The sequence below is a fragment of the Arachis hypogaea genome, chromosome 15 (assembly GCF_003086295.3).
Source record: "Arachis hypogaea cultivar Tifrunner chromosome 15, arahy.Tifrunner.gnm2.J5K5, whole genome shotgun sequence".
In the NCBI taxonomy this organism is placed as follows: Eukaryota; Viridiplantae; Streptophyta; class Magnoliopsida; order Fabales; family Fabaceae; genus Arachis; species Arachis hypogaea.
Genome location: NC_092050.1, coordinates 86,052,224 through 86,066,393, shown reverse-complemented (window position 1 = coordinate 86,066,393; position 14,170 = coordinate 86,052,224).

Genomic DNA, 14,170 nt, shown 5'->3' with positions numbered 1-14,170 from the left:
TTTTCTTCCCCTTTTTGATGTCTTTTTCACCTGAAATTCAGGACAAACCCATTTCAAAGCAATGTACCATAATATTCATCAAATAATGCATGAATTGCAATGATCAAATGAGATTATGCTCTTTTATGGTCCTTCTTATGCCAGAAAAAAAGGTAGATGATGCTAGTCATCACAACACCAAACTTAAGCTTTGCTTGTCCCAAGCAAATATTGTGAGTAGTTCTTAGATAAATTGAGACTTGACCTTGAATGGATGCAACATTACTAAGGATGAGGCTAAGTGTTTAACACATGAACATTTCTATTTCAATGTCACAAAGAACTCCTAGGTTCTTGGAGGTTATTCTAAGTATAAGCTTCAGGGGTCCTTTTTATTGATTGTCACCTTGAAGTAGCAAGAGTTATTTCTTTTTCTTTTGGTTGTTCTTTCCTTTTTTTCATTTTTTCTTTTTCATTGACCACGACTCTAAATATTTTGTCTCAAGACAACCCTTTAGTTAGGCTTTCAATTAGCACTCCCAAGCCAGTTGGCTTTAGGGTACTAGGTGTTGAAACACCCCTAAGAATTTACTTGCCTAGGTCTCTTCTTGACACATGTTCATGATAAACCCCGATTTCGTGATTTATCTTGTGCTTATTTTAGGGGATTTTATCACTTTTTCCCACATTTATTCAATGAAATAGCATGGTTTTGTAATTCTCCCTTGAATTGTGCTTAAGTGCAAAACCGTGCTTTTCAGGCCCTTAAATTGGTGATTTTAACTCACTTTAATTCCATTCGATGCCTTGATGTGTTTGATGAGTGATTTCAGGTTCATAAGGCAAGTATTAGATGGAAGAAATGGGGAGAAAAGCATACAAAGTAGAGAATGCATGAGGAAACAAGAATTGGGAATGCATCGATGGGTGCGCACGTGTACAAGGCGCGCACGTGCAGAAGTGGCTTCACATAGAGACGCACACGCGTACATGACGCGTACGCGTTGATGAAAAAATAGCCAATCGACGCGCACGCGCACATGGCGCGTACGCGCCGATACTCACACATGACCCACTTAAAGGCAAAATGCTGGAGGCGATTTCTGAGCTGCTCAGGCCCAAATCCAACTTGTTTCTGAGTGTATTTCATGCATAATTGAAGTCCAAGCAAAGGGAGAGCAATTAGTTAGTCAACATGAGCCTTTAGTTAGTTTTCTAGAGAGAGAAGCTCCATCTTCTCTCTATAATTAGGTTAGGATTAGGTTAAATTGTCTTGGATCTTGAATTAATTACTTGATTTCATCTTGTTTCTTTTACAATTTCTCATTTCTACACTTGATTCTCTTAGTTTTCTTGTTAATTTCCCTTTTTTGCTCTCTTTTATGTTGATGAACTCTTGATGGCTTTGGATCTCTTTCATGAAATTTAATGTTTGATGTTCTTTTTATTGATGATTTGAGTTGTTGATTTACTTTCCTTGCAATTGGTAGTTGGTAGATTTATTATTCTTATATTTTTACTATGCTTTTCATTTGTACCCACCAAGTGTTTGACAAAATGCTTGGTTGGGCTTTAGAGTAGATTTTGAGCATTCTTGGCTTGGAAAGAGTAATTAGGCAATCTTGAGTCATGAAAACCCAACCTATGTTGGTGGTCTAGAATTGTTAGTTAATATCATTTTCATTGACTCTAATCTCTTGCTAATCCAATTAGTGAGTTGATTACAACATTTGGATTGAGATTAGCTAGTCTTGTTAGACTTTCTCTCATGGAAGATAACCTATATCTTCTTCCATCATTGTGGATGACGTAATAAGATAAATTCTTGTTAAGTATTGCTATGATTAATGACTAGGATAGAAAGCCTATGATCTCAATTCTTGCCATGAATGTCTCTCTTTATTAATTGCTTTTCTTTATTTTGCTTTATTTAATTTCTTGCTTGATTTCCTTTTCTTGCCATTTATTTTCCGCCCCTTATAAATTAAACCCCCTTGTTCCTTCATATACAATAAGCATACACTTCATTGCAATTCCTCGTGAGACGATACGAAGTCTAAATACTTTGGTTAATTCTTATTTGGGGTTTGTTCTTTGTGACAACCAAAATTTTTTATGTGAGAATTGTTTGTTGGTTTGGAGCTATGCTTATAACGAAGTAATTCTTTTCTATAAGAAGAAAATCTAGACCATCGAGCAAATCTCATTATCAAAATGATGCCATTGCCGGGGAGTTGCAATGGTGCTATGTTATTGGCTATTGTATATATTGTGAATAGCTTGATTTTTGGTTTGTTTGTTGGCTTTTGCTAGTTGTAGGACTTTGTTTTCTTTGTTTCTTGTTAGTTTTGTTTTTGTCTTCTCTTATCACCATGAATTCTCATCACTTTGGCTATGAGTGTGGTTTAAACTATGTTGTAGGAAATGGAAGCTTCAATGAGGATGTGCATCAAGGATTTGGAAATCAAAGATTGGAGGAGCCCCAAGCTTATGGACAACCTTCTTGGCAACAACCTCCTCCGAACTCTTATGGGTATAATCCTAATCCTAATGCATACCAATCCAATGTGTGTGATGACCCTTATTGTGATTGTCAACCACAACCACCACACTCACAAGCCTTCTACCACCATCCACCCCCATATGATCCCAACCCGTATCCACCATACTAACCACCATATCAACCATACCTAGAGCCACCACCATTCCAACACCAATACTCCCAAGAACCATAAAGTCCACACATACCACCTCAAGAATTTCACCAATATTAACCACCTTCCAATTACAACAACCTTCCCTCAAACAATGAACCCTCTCTTCCACCACACCTCCCGATGAAGCCCACATGCTAGAATTGAGAGATCTTGAATCTCATATCTTAAGGCGACACGAGGAGGATGAAAAGAAGTTTGAGAAGTTAAGAGCGAAAATGGCTATCATGGTAGAAGCCATTGGTAACATAGTCTCATCCCGCCTAAGCTTATGCGATTAAGGCACTCCCATTGTTGAATGTGGAGAAGCAACCAAGAAGCTTAGTGAGGGAGTGAACTTGAAGCTCCAAGGTGAAGAAGAGGAGTTAAAGCAAGAAATACAACAAGAGGAGGAGGTAGAGATTATTGAACAAGAGGAAGTAGTGGTTGGAGCCTTAGGATATGTTGAGTATATAGAGGAAGCACAAATTGAAGAGCCTTCTTCCATGAAGTTCGAAGTTGATGTTGAGGAGGAGAGTGCACAACCTCCAAGGCACAATGTGATTGAAGAATTGGAGGAAGTGTCCCAAGTGATAGGCCCTCCTATTTATGATGATTCCATACCAACATATGATCCTTTTATGCTTGAAGAATCCTTCCCCACTATGCTCGGAATTGATGATGAGGTAGATTTCACTCAACCTCCTATATATGATTTGAGTGATGGGGAAGAGCTAGAGGACATTGGTGAAGAAGAATGTGAACTTGAGGAAGCTTGGCAAGAGGTAGAGCATGAAGTATCTTGCCAAGTGGTGGAAGCCTTCCAAAAAGGATGGACGGGAGTGGAGCGTATTTTGTCAAGACTGTTGCGAACTCCTCCACCTAGGTTGTCATCTAATCCTTCATTTGAGTGAGTAAAACTTCTAACTCTTAGCTTTATTATCCCACTTGAATATGGTTTGCTTGAGATGGATGGCCAACTTAGGACGCTTTGTGGAATTAAGCGTAAGAGGAGGATGTTTAGTGGTTGGCGTTGTAAGTCTAGGCTCATTATGGTTGGAAGCTCAAAATTGAGGAGCATGGATTGGTGTAGTGCTCAATTGAATGGGTCTAGGAGGATAGTTTGGTGCTTCCATGAGAATTTATCTCTCTTGCCACCCGGAGGAAATCACCATGATCAACTCAAGGACGGGTGTGAAAACAAAGTGTGGAATCCCGGATCGCACAAGGAAGATCAACTTTGAGAGCCTATGGTTTGTGAAGAACTCCATCAAAGCTTGGCGTTATTAACTTTGAATGATGAAGCACAATAGAAGTCCAAGCATTGGTGGATGTTCAAGGATGGATTCAAGCACAAGCCACCTCGATGAAGAGCTCCCCATAAGTCCAACTTAAGGGCAATAAACAAAAGTGCTAGGTGGGAGACACCCCACCATGGTAATATCCTTTCATTTTTCTCTGTACATATTGGTAAAATAGGTTTAATTTCATGTTTTGATTGATTTTTTAAGTTTGTTTGGTAGTTTAGTGTGTTAAATAAGGTTTTATGGTATTTTGGTAGTTTTTTGGAGGTTTGGAATGCTTGGTTTGGTGCAAAATATAGAAAAATTTTGAAAAACAGAGTATCATCCACGCGCACGCGTGCTTCACGCGTACGTGTGCCCAAGTATTTTCGGTCATCCATGCGCACGCGTCATGCACCTGTACGCGTGGATTGAATTTTTCCACTTCCCAGCCATTTTCCCGAGAGTTGTGCCTGCACTGTGCGCATTTTGTGCCTCTCGCGCAAGGCTACTCACGCGTACGCGCACTGCACGCGTACGCATCGTTTGCAAAATAACCCATTGACGCGCACGCGTGCCTGACGTGTACGCGTCGCTTCCATTTTACCACTCCACGCGCACGCATCACTGACGCGCACGCGTGGATTGCCCTGTTTCACTCACCTTCTTTTCTTCTCTTCTTTCCATTCCTTTCTTTCTTCTCTTCTCTTTCCACCCTTCAAACATCTTCCAACACTACCAAGCATCATGTAACACTATTTCTTTTAGTAAGTTAGTTAGTTTAATTTTTGTTTTCCATTATAAGTGTTGGATTACTAATCTTGTTTACTGTTTACCGCTACTTATTACTAATAGGATGTTAGTTTAACATCATTGTTGTTATCGTCATTGTTGGATTCCTTTGTTGAGGTTGCAATTTTTCACTTGGTTTTGAATTTTTATGTTGAATATTTGTGAATACCAAGTACATGTTACATTGCCTTCATGCATCTTAACTCCTTGAATTGCATGTTTTGGCCTCCATACATTCATCATCCATTGTTAGGCAATTGTACATTATCAATGCATTTTTTTTGGATGCTTGTTCTAATTGATCATCACCTATTTCATGCATGGAGATTGTGGAATTGTGAAATTGGATCAAAAGCTTACCTAATGACGTATTTTTGAGATTTTCAAGCTTTGTGGACCATGCTTGCTATGTGAAATAATTTTTGACTTCTATATCCTTTTTCCTAAGTTCCATAGCATCCATGTGTTTCACCTCTATGTCACTTAGGTGTTGCAACAACTTCAATATGTGTCATTGTTTGATGTGTGAGCTCTCTATACCATTTTGTTCATCAAATTTACTAGCACATCAATCAATGTCCATGCATTATCCAATTTCACAATTGCTTGATTTTTGCTTGAATGCTTTCATGCTTCTTCACTACTTGTTTGGTTGCCTTAACCTACAAGTCTTTTAAAGTATCCCAAGCACACTAGAATGAGTGAAGTGCATGTTCTCTTTTGTGTAATTGTGACATCACTTTTATACTAGCGTGTGTGTGTGTTCTAAACCGCGTGCAATTTTAGAACCCACACACCTATTTTTCATTAATGTCACACTAATTCACTCACTCCATTCAAGTGGTTCTTACCTCATTCCAACAATTCACGCTTCCTTGCTTTTGTATGTTTTCATCTTACGGTGTTTATTTTGTTTTTCATGATTGATGCACCATAAGCAAAAATGGAAGCGGAAGGAAGAACACACAGCACCGGTTAACTCGACAGCTGAAGGTGGCAACTCGGAAAGTCGCCGTACCCCCTTGCTCATTTTTAGTGCACCGAGGACGGTGCAAACTTTTAAGTGTGGGGAGGTCATTCGACCATTCGGCATTTTTGGGTAACAAGTTTCTAATCCCAACACTCTTGCATTTCATTTTAGGATTTTTAGTTGCACTTCTCATTTTGCATATGCATATATTAAGCTTAGTCAAAATCATAATATTTTCCAAGGATTTTATCTATAGGGCACCACTATTGATTGAAAAAAAAATTTTTTTTAGGACTTGCTTGAATTATATACTTTGTGGAGCATGTTTTGAGCTAAGAACACAAGCATGTAAGTTTTGAGCCTTAATTGTGTGGTTACATCATATAACTACTTATTTTCATTCTTGTGTGCATTATTCTCTTCCTATGAGTGTAATCTTTGATTTGTTTGATTCTTTATGTCAATTACTTTGTGTACACATGCATTTATATGATTGAGGCCATTGTTCAAATAGCTCACTTACCCAAATAGCCTACCTTTTATCTTCTATTGTTAACCAATCTTGAGCCTATGCATAACCCATTTGTTCTTAATTGTAGCACATTACAAGCCTAAGTGAAAAATAATAAATGTCCTTAATTTGAATCTTTGATTAGCTTATGCTAGTGAGAGTGTTCATCATTTGATTTTGGGGAAGTTGAGAACATTGGTAGAGATAAAAGTGTGTTTTTGTATTTGTGTTGAGAATCTTGGGAATTGGGAACATACTCATGTATTAATTATGTGTAAACCATATGAATTGATGTTCTTGTTTACATTTTAGTTTGAAAAGAAAGAAAAAAAAGAAAAACAAAAAGAAAAAAAAGATATATATAAGAAGAAAAAGAAAATATATAGAAAAGAAAGAAAAAGAAAAGCAATAAAAAGGGGACAAAGTGCCCCAAAGTAAAGTTCAATAATAATCAACGCATATGTGTGGTGATCAAAAGGGAATGCATGAGTGTGTGAAAAAGTGAAGAATGGATAGCTAGGTTTGTTTAGAATTGTATAGGTTGTCATAGGTTAGGTGGGAAGTTTAAATTAATCAAAGATTCAAATTTCAAACTCACTTGACCATATGCATCCTACCTTGACCCTAGCCCCATTACAACCTATGGGAAAGCCCTCATGATATTTGTATGCATGAAGAAAGTAATTGTTGATTGTTAGATGAAAAACAAATCTTGGAAAGCATGATTAGGGGAGAATTGAGTAAATCAACCCCATACACTTGAGTGCCTAGAGCGGATACACATCTGGTGAGGGTTTGATCGCTCAATTACATGTTTCCACCCATGATCATCTTTTCTTGCAAGTTTGTAAAATCTTTCAATGAATCAATCCAATTGTGGTTTGCTTTGATTTCTATTGCCTTAGCCCTTGTGCTTGCATGTGTATTCTTGGAGATTGATTTATTTTGACTGAACCATTGCATTCATATAAATAGGTTGCATATAGATAGATTGTATTTGGTTAGCTTGCATTGAAAAAATGTTGATACCCCTTGCTTCCTTCTTGATTTTAGCATGAGGGCATGCTTAGTTTAAGTGTGGGGAGATTTGATGAACCCCGATTTCGTGGTTTATCTTGTGCTTTTTTTAGGAGATTTTATCACCTTTTTCCACATTTATTCAATGAAATAACATGGTTTTGTAATTCTCCCTTGAATTATGCTTAAGTGTAAAAACATGCTTTTCAGGCCCTTAAATTAGTGATTTTAACTCACTTTAATTCCATTCGATGCCTTGATGTGTTTGATGAGTGATTTCAGGTTCATAAGGCAGGTATTGGATGGAAGAAATGAGGAGAAAAGCATACAAAGTGGAGAATGCATGAGGAAACAAGAATTGAATATGGTTTGCTTGAGACGGATGGGCAACTTAGAGCTCTTTGTGGCTTTAAGAGCAAAAGGGAGATGTGATGACTGGAATTCACACCCCATATAAAAATGATGAATCCGTTCTTTTGGCAAGCACACCAAAAATTATGGTCAAGTAATAACCCACAGTGGAGTGGGATCGTATCCACAGAGATTGGTAGATTTGAGCAACTTTAATTAATTGGTGAATTAGTTAAGTTCAGCAATATAAACCATAAAATAGTGGTTTATCAACCTCCCCACACTTAAACATTAGCATGTCCTCATGCTAAATTGAAGGAGACAAGGAAATAAGTATGAACATGCAGAAACTCATGAAATGCAATGCAATCCTACGTATATAAATGAATGCAACTATATGATTATTGTCCACTTGATCAAAAGTAAATAAGCCTTTCAAAATAGTTACAAATCAAATTCCACTAATTCTATCATCATACAATAAAACCGATAAAAGTGCAAGAAGATAGCTTATGAAAGCGGGAAACATGAAAATTCAAGCATTGAACCCTCACTGATAATGTATGTACGCTCTAATCTTTAGTGTATAGGGTAATCACTTTATTCTTCTCTAGTCATGTTTTCTAACTTTTGTTTTTCTCTTAACCAATCAATAACAATTAATATACCAATGCAAACATCATGAGGTCTTTTCAGGGTTGTAATGGGGCCAAGGTGCAGGTAAGGATATACATATGGCTAAGTGAGCTTTGTAAATTGAATCTTTAATTAACCTAAGCTCTCACCTAATATACATATATTCTCTATACTTTTAAATTCATGCTTAGCTACCCATAATTCCCTTTTTCAACCCATACTCATGTTTCAACTTTGTATTTTGATTCTATCATATGTGCATTGATATTTGAATTCTAAATTTAACATTGGGGTAATTTTTGTCCCGTTATTTATTGATTTTTTTTTAAATAAATAAAGCTTATTAATGCACATAGATTTTTCATTCTCATATCTTCACATGAGTAGGTATCCAAATTCCCTTTAAATTTTCATGACACATTCCCTCAACAACTTTTGTTCCCACAATTTCCCATACTTAACTAGCATACACAATTCTATCTTAAGCTAACCAAAGATTCAATTTGGGATATGCAATTGTTTTTCAGCTCAAGGTTAGTAATGTGGTAAAATATAGAACAAATGGGGTTTTAAAGGCTCAAAGTGATTAACAAAGGTAATTGAGAAGGGTAGGCTTGATTTGGATAAGTGAGTTTAAACAAATAATGGCCTCAATCATGTGCAAGCATGTAAATATAATAAATATTAGACATATAAAATAAAACAAAATATAGATTACAATCATAGAGAAGTAAACACACAAGAATAAAATGATTATGGTTAAATAATGTAACCACACATAAAGGCTCAAATCTTTCACAGGTTGTGTGTTCTTTAGCTCAAACATCATGTTCCAAATACAACTCAAGCAGATTTATCATAAAAATTTTGAAAAATTAGTGAAATTTTGTTCCAAAGATAGATTTTTAAAAGAAACTTATTGTCTTTTCAATCAAGTAGAACATGCATGCAACTATTCTAACCTATGCAGTTTATTCTATTTTATAAAAGAAAGAAAATCTAACTAAAATATCCTAATTATTGGTGCCAGAGAAGAGAATTTACCTCCGGAAGTCAGGTACTGACCGACCTCCCCACACTTAAGGCTTTGCACCGTCCTCGGTGCCATCTGTCAGGAATAGGGGTTGGCTGGTAGTAGTATCTCCATCGTCGGGGCCGTCATGGCTCCCAGTGCTAGTAAAGGAAGTGGAGTCCGGGGTGTCTGAGTCTCTGAAGCGTCCCTTGAGTAGCTCTTTGAGGTGTTTGAATCGGCGCTCGTTACGGCGCTCTCTCAGCTTTGCTTTCTGTTCTTGCCGATCCAACCATTCGATTATCTACTGGAGCAATTTCTCAGTTGTAGATGCTTGTGGTGTTGAAGAAGGATTATCTTCAACTGGCTCAGTAGGCTGGTTTGTAGTGGCTACTGAAAGTCTGAGGTATTTCTCGTTAGGGACATATTGATCATCCCGTGGAAGCATGGCTTTGGTGTCCCCAACTCTATAGGAGACTCCGGCTGCTGAGACAAGATCTGAGACCAAGGCGGGGAAAGGTAAGTTGCCCGCAATTTGTACGTGTTCCATAGCATTCCGGATATGTCTTGAGAGATTCAGAGGTTGGTCTGTAAGGATGCACCATAGTAGAACAGCCATGTCTGCAGTGAAAGAGGACTCATGAGTGCTCGAAAAGACGTAATGGGACATGATCTGTGCCCATACACGAGCCTCCAAGGTAAGTGCGGAAGCCAAGATTTCTTTAGGGCGGGTACGGTGGTATCCGTAGATCCAACGGCTGCCAGGTAATGCAATGACTCCGAGAACAGAGTCCCAGTCAAATTGGTATCTCTGGCGCTGAAGGGTGGCTTCTTGAAAAGCGTCCATTCCTGCTGGAATAGGGGGAAGACTCAGAACTTGCTGAATGGCCTCTTCTGTGATGGGGACTTGCTTCTGCCGGACATAAACAGACTGTAGGGTCGGCATGTAGAAGTTGGAGTAGAACTCAACTACCCAAGAGAGATTGACCTGCCTTGGCTGTCTCTGTAGGAAACCCCATTGTCTTCGCTCAATTTGCGGCTCAACAAAGGTGGCAATATTGGACGGGAGGATAAGAAGGTATTCATTGTTATAGTTCCTTTCGGCTAGGATAGGGAACATCTGCTCACAGTAGCGATTGGGAAATCGCGCAGTGTCCTTTGCTGGAAAGGCTTTTTCCTTGTCGTCAACCTTTATTATCCTCTTAACTCTTTTTGTTGAGGGCTTGACTGCGGTTGAAGAAGGTTCTGCCACTAGTGCTCTTTTAGTTCCTCTTCTTGCTGGTGGTTTGGAAGTAGCTTTCTCTTTTCCTTTCTTGGTGGCCATCCTGAAAGAAGGGAAGAGAAAGGAATTTAAATTCAAAGAGATAGAGCAAGGAAGAGGGTATTGTAAGTGATAGTCAATGCATAATAAAGATAAATGGCATTAACACATGGTCCGGATTACATGTGAAAAGCTCATCACTGGCAATATAGCAAGTGCATGTAGGACAATGGAATGTAAGAGGTTTATTGGCATGCAGGCAAAGGCATGAGTAGCGTAGACCAAGCATTACTTTGTAACAAACCATCACGTTTGTATTGACAATTGAATTCAATTAATAAAATAATAAGGGAAAGTTGTGAAAAGCAAGCATTGAATAGTATAAGAACATAGAGAAGTGCATAATGCTATATGGGCATTTTCACAAACACATGGCATGCATGTTAAACAAGATATAAAAAGTATGAAATTGAACATGCAAACAATCCCTTAAAAGTAATAATCATCAATTAAATTATAACAAGTCACAAGCATATAATGAGGGATAATGACTCAAAAAATGTCTAACACCATGTAAAAAGGGAAAAGAAGAATAAAGAAAAATAAAAGTTTGAAAAGAAAAAGAAAAGAAAAAGAAAATAATAATATATATATAATATAATAAGAATGATAGAAAAGAGAAGAAGGAAGAAGAAGGTAAAACCTTGTTAATGGGGGAGAGAGAGAGAGAGTGAAAGGTGAGATAGAAGGGGGAGGGGGGAAGAAGAAAGAAGGAGGGAAAAGAAAAATTTAGGATTTGGAGGAAAGAAAGATAAGATAATTTGGCAATTGAGGTTTAGCAGTGCGGAGCATGCGACGCGGCCGCGGAAGGCACGCGTTCGCGTGGGTGCGCATCAGGTAAGATGACGCGATCGCGTCAGTCATGCAGTCACGTGACCCGTGTTGCGCTACTGGCGCGAGTGCAGCCTCGCTCCAGCACAACTCTCTGTTCGATTCATTTTAATTGCCAAAATTGGGTTACGCGATCGCGTGGGTCACGCGATCGCGTGAGTGTGCGTCAGAGAATAATCGACGCGGCCGCGTCGGCGACGCGATCGCATGACAAGGATTGTGCTTCCAGCACCAATCCAGCACCACTCTCGCACAATATAGCATTGTGCACCCTTTTACGTCGAAAATGCAGGGCACGCGACCATGTGGGCACGCGGTCGCGTGGGAGGTCATGATGTCCAAGTGACGCGGTCGCGTCAGCGACGCGGTCGCGTGGGGTAATTTGTGCCATTGGCACAATTCCAGCGCTCCTCCTGCGTAACTTTCTGTTCATTTTGATTTTTCTTTACTCCTCCTGACACGCGGACGCGTCACTGGTGCGATCGCGTCACGCGGCGAAATTTTTTTTTTTTTAAAAGAAATATAAAGACATGCATGTGAAAGAGCACGGAAGTACTAATAAAGAGAAGAGTTATTAAAGAAGAAAAACTAAAAGTGAAGAAAAGAACGATCATACCGCGGTGGGTTGTCTCCCACCAAGCACTTTGGTTTTACGTCCGTAAGTTGGACGCTCCAATAGCTCAATCTGCTGCGATGTGGGGATCTTCCAAGCGGAAGATCTCAAGCTCCTTATTTTTCTGCACCTTCTCACCATGGTATAGCTTCAGGCGTTGTCCATTAACCTTAATAAGTTCAGAGCTTGAAGGATGGCTTAGGTGATAAACTCCGTACGGTTCAACCTTCTCTATTCTGTATGGACCTTCCCATTTTGATCTCAAGTTACCGGGCATGAGCCTCAGTCGAGATTTGTAAAGGAGAACAAAATCTCCAGGTTGGAACTCTCTCTTCTTGATGTTTTGATCATGCACAGCTTTCATCTTTTCCTTGTATATTCTGGAGTTCTCATAAGCTTCCAGGCGAAGGTTCTCTAGTTCCTGCAGTTGCAACTTTCTTTCAGCTCCAGCATTCTCAATTCCCATGTTACACTCCTTAACTGCCCAGAAGGCTCTGTGTTCTATTTCAACTGGGAGATGGCAAGCTTTTCCATAAATCAAGCGGAAGGGACTCATCCCAATGGGTGTCTTGTATGCTGTTCTATATGCCCACAGTGCATCTTGTAGTCTTGTGCTCCAGTCTTTTCTATGAGGCTTTACTATCTTCTGCAAGATACGCTTAATTTCTCTGTTTGACACCTTGGCTTGCCCATTGGTTTGGGGATGGTAAGCTGTTGCAACTTTATGGATTATCCCATGCTTCTTCATCAATCCTGTTAGTCTCCTGTTACAAAAATGGGTGCCTTGATCGCTCACGATCGCTCGTGGTGATCCAAAGCGGCATATAATATGGTTTCTCACAAAGGAAACAACAGTGTTAGCATCATCAGTGCGGGTAGGAATTGCTTCCACCCATTTGGAAACATAATCCACAGCTAATAATATATAAAAATATCCACTAGAATTTGGAAATGGACCCATGAAGTCAATGCCCCATACATAAAAAATTTCACAGAAAAGCATATATTGTTGAGGCATCTCATCCCTCTTGGATATGTTACCAAATTTCTGGCATGGGTGACAAGATTTACAAAACTCAGCAGCATCTCTAAAAAGAGTAGGCCACCAGAATCCACAGTCTAAGATCTTTCTAGCTGTTCTTTGAGGGCCAAAGTGTCCTCCACTCTCAGATAAGTGACAGGCCTCTAAAATGGACAGGAATTCTGATTGAGGTATACAACGTCTAATTATCTGGTCAGCACCACATCTCCATAAATATGGGTCATCCCATATATAATATTTAGACTCTGTTTTCAGCTTGTCTCTTTGATGTTTAGAGAAATATGGAGGAAATGTGCGGCTAACTAAATAATTAGCAACAGGTGCGTACCAAGGGACTACCTCGGATACTGCTTGCAGGTTGTCAAAAGGAAAATTATCATCTATAGGAGTAGAATCATCCTTAATATGTTCAAGGCGACTCAAGTGGTCCGCTACTAAATTTTGATTACCACTCCTATCCTTTATTTCTAAATCAAATTCTTGTAACAGCAGTATCCAACGTATAAGTCTTGGTTTGGATTCCTTTTTAGCTAATAAATACTTTAGAGCTGCATGGTCCGAATACACTACTACTCTAGTGCCAAGTAAATAGGCTCGGAATTTATCCAGAGCGAAAACAATAGCAAGTAGCTCTTTCTCAGTAGTAGTATAATTGGACTGGGCAGTGTCTAAAGTCTTAGACGCATAGGCAATAACAAAAGGGTCCTTACCTTCACGCTGAGCAAGCACTGCTCCTACTGCATGGTTGGAAGCATCGCACATGATTTCAAACGGCTGGCTCCAGTTGGGTCCTCTTACAATTGGGGCTTGAGTTAGAGCAGTCTTCAGCTTATCAAATGCTTGTTTGCAACCTTCACTGAACTCGAACTCAATATCCTTCTGCAGTAATCTGGATAAGGGAAGTGCCACCTTACTAAAGTCCTTAATAAATCTCCTGTAGAAACCTGCATGGCCAAGGAACGAACGGACTTCCCTCACAGAAGAGGGGTAAGGTAAACTAGAAATAACATTCACCTTTGCTGGGTCTACAGAAATGCCATTATTAGATACCACATGTCCTAATACAATCCCTTGCTTTACCATAAAGTGGCATTTTTCGAAATTCAATACAAGGTTTGTATC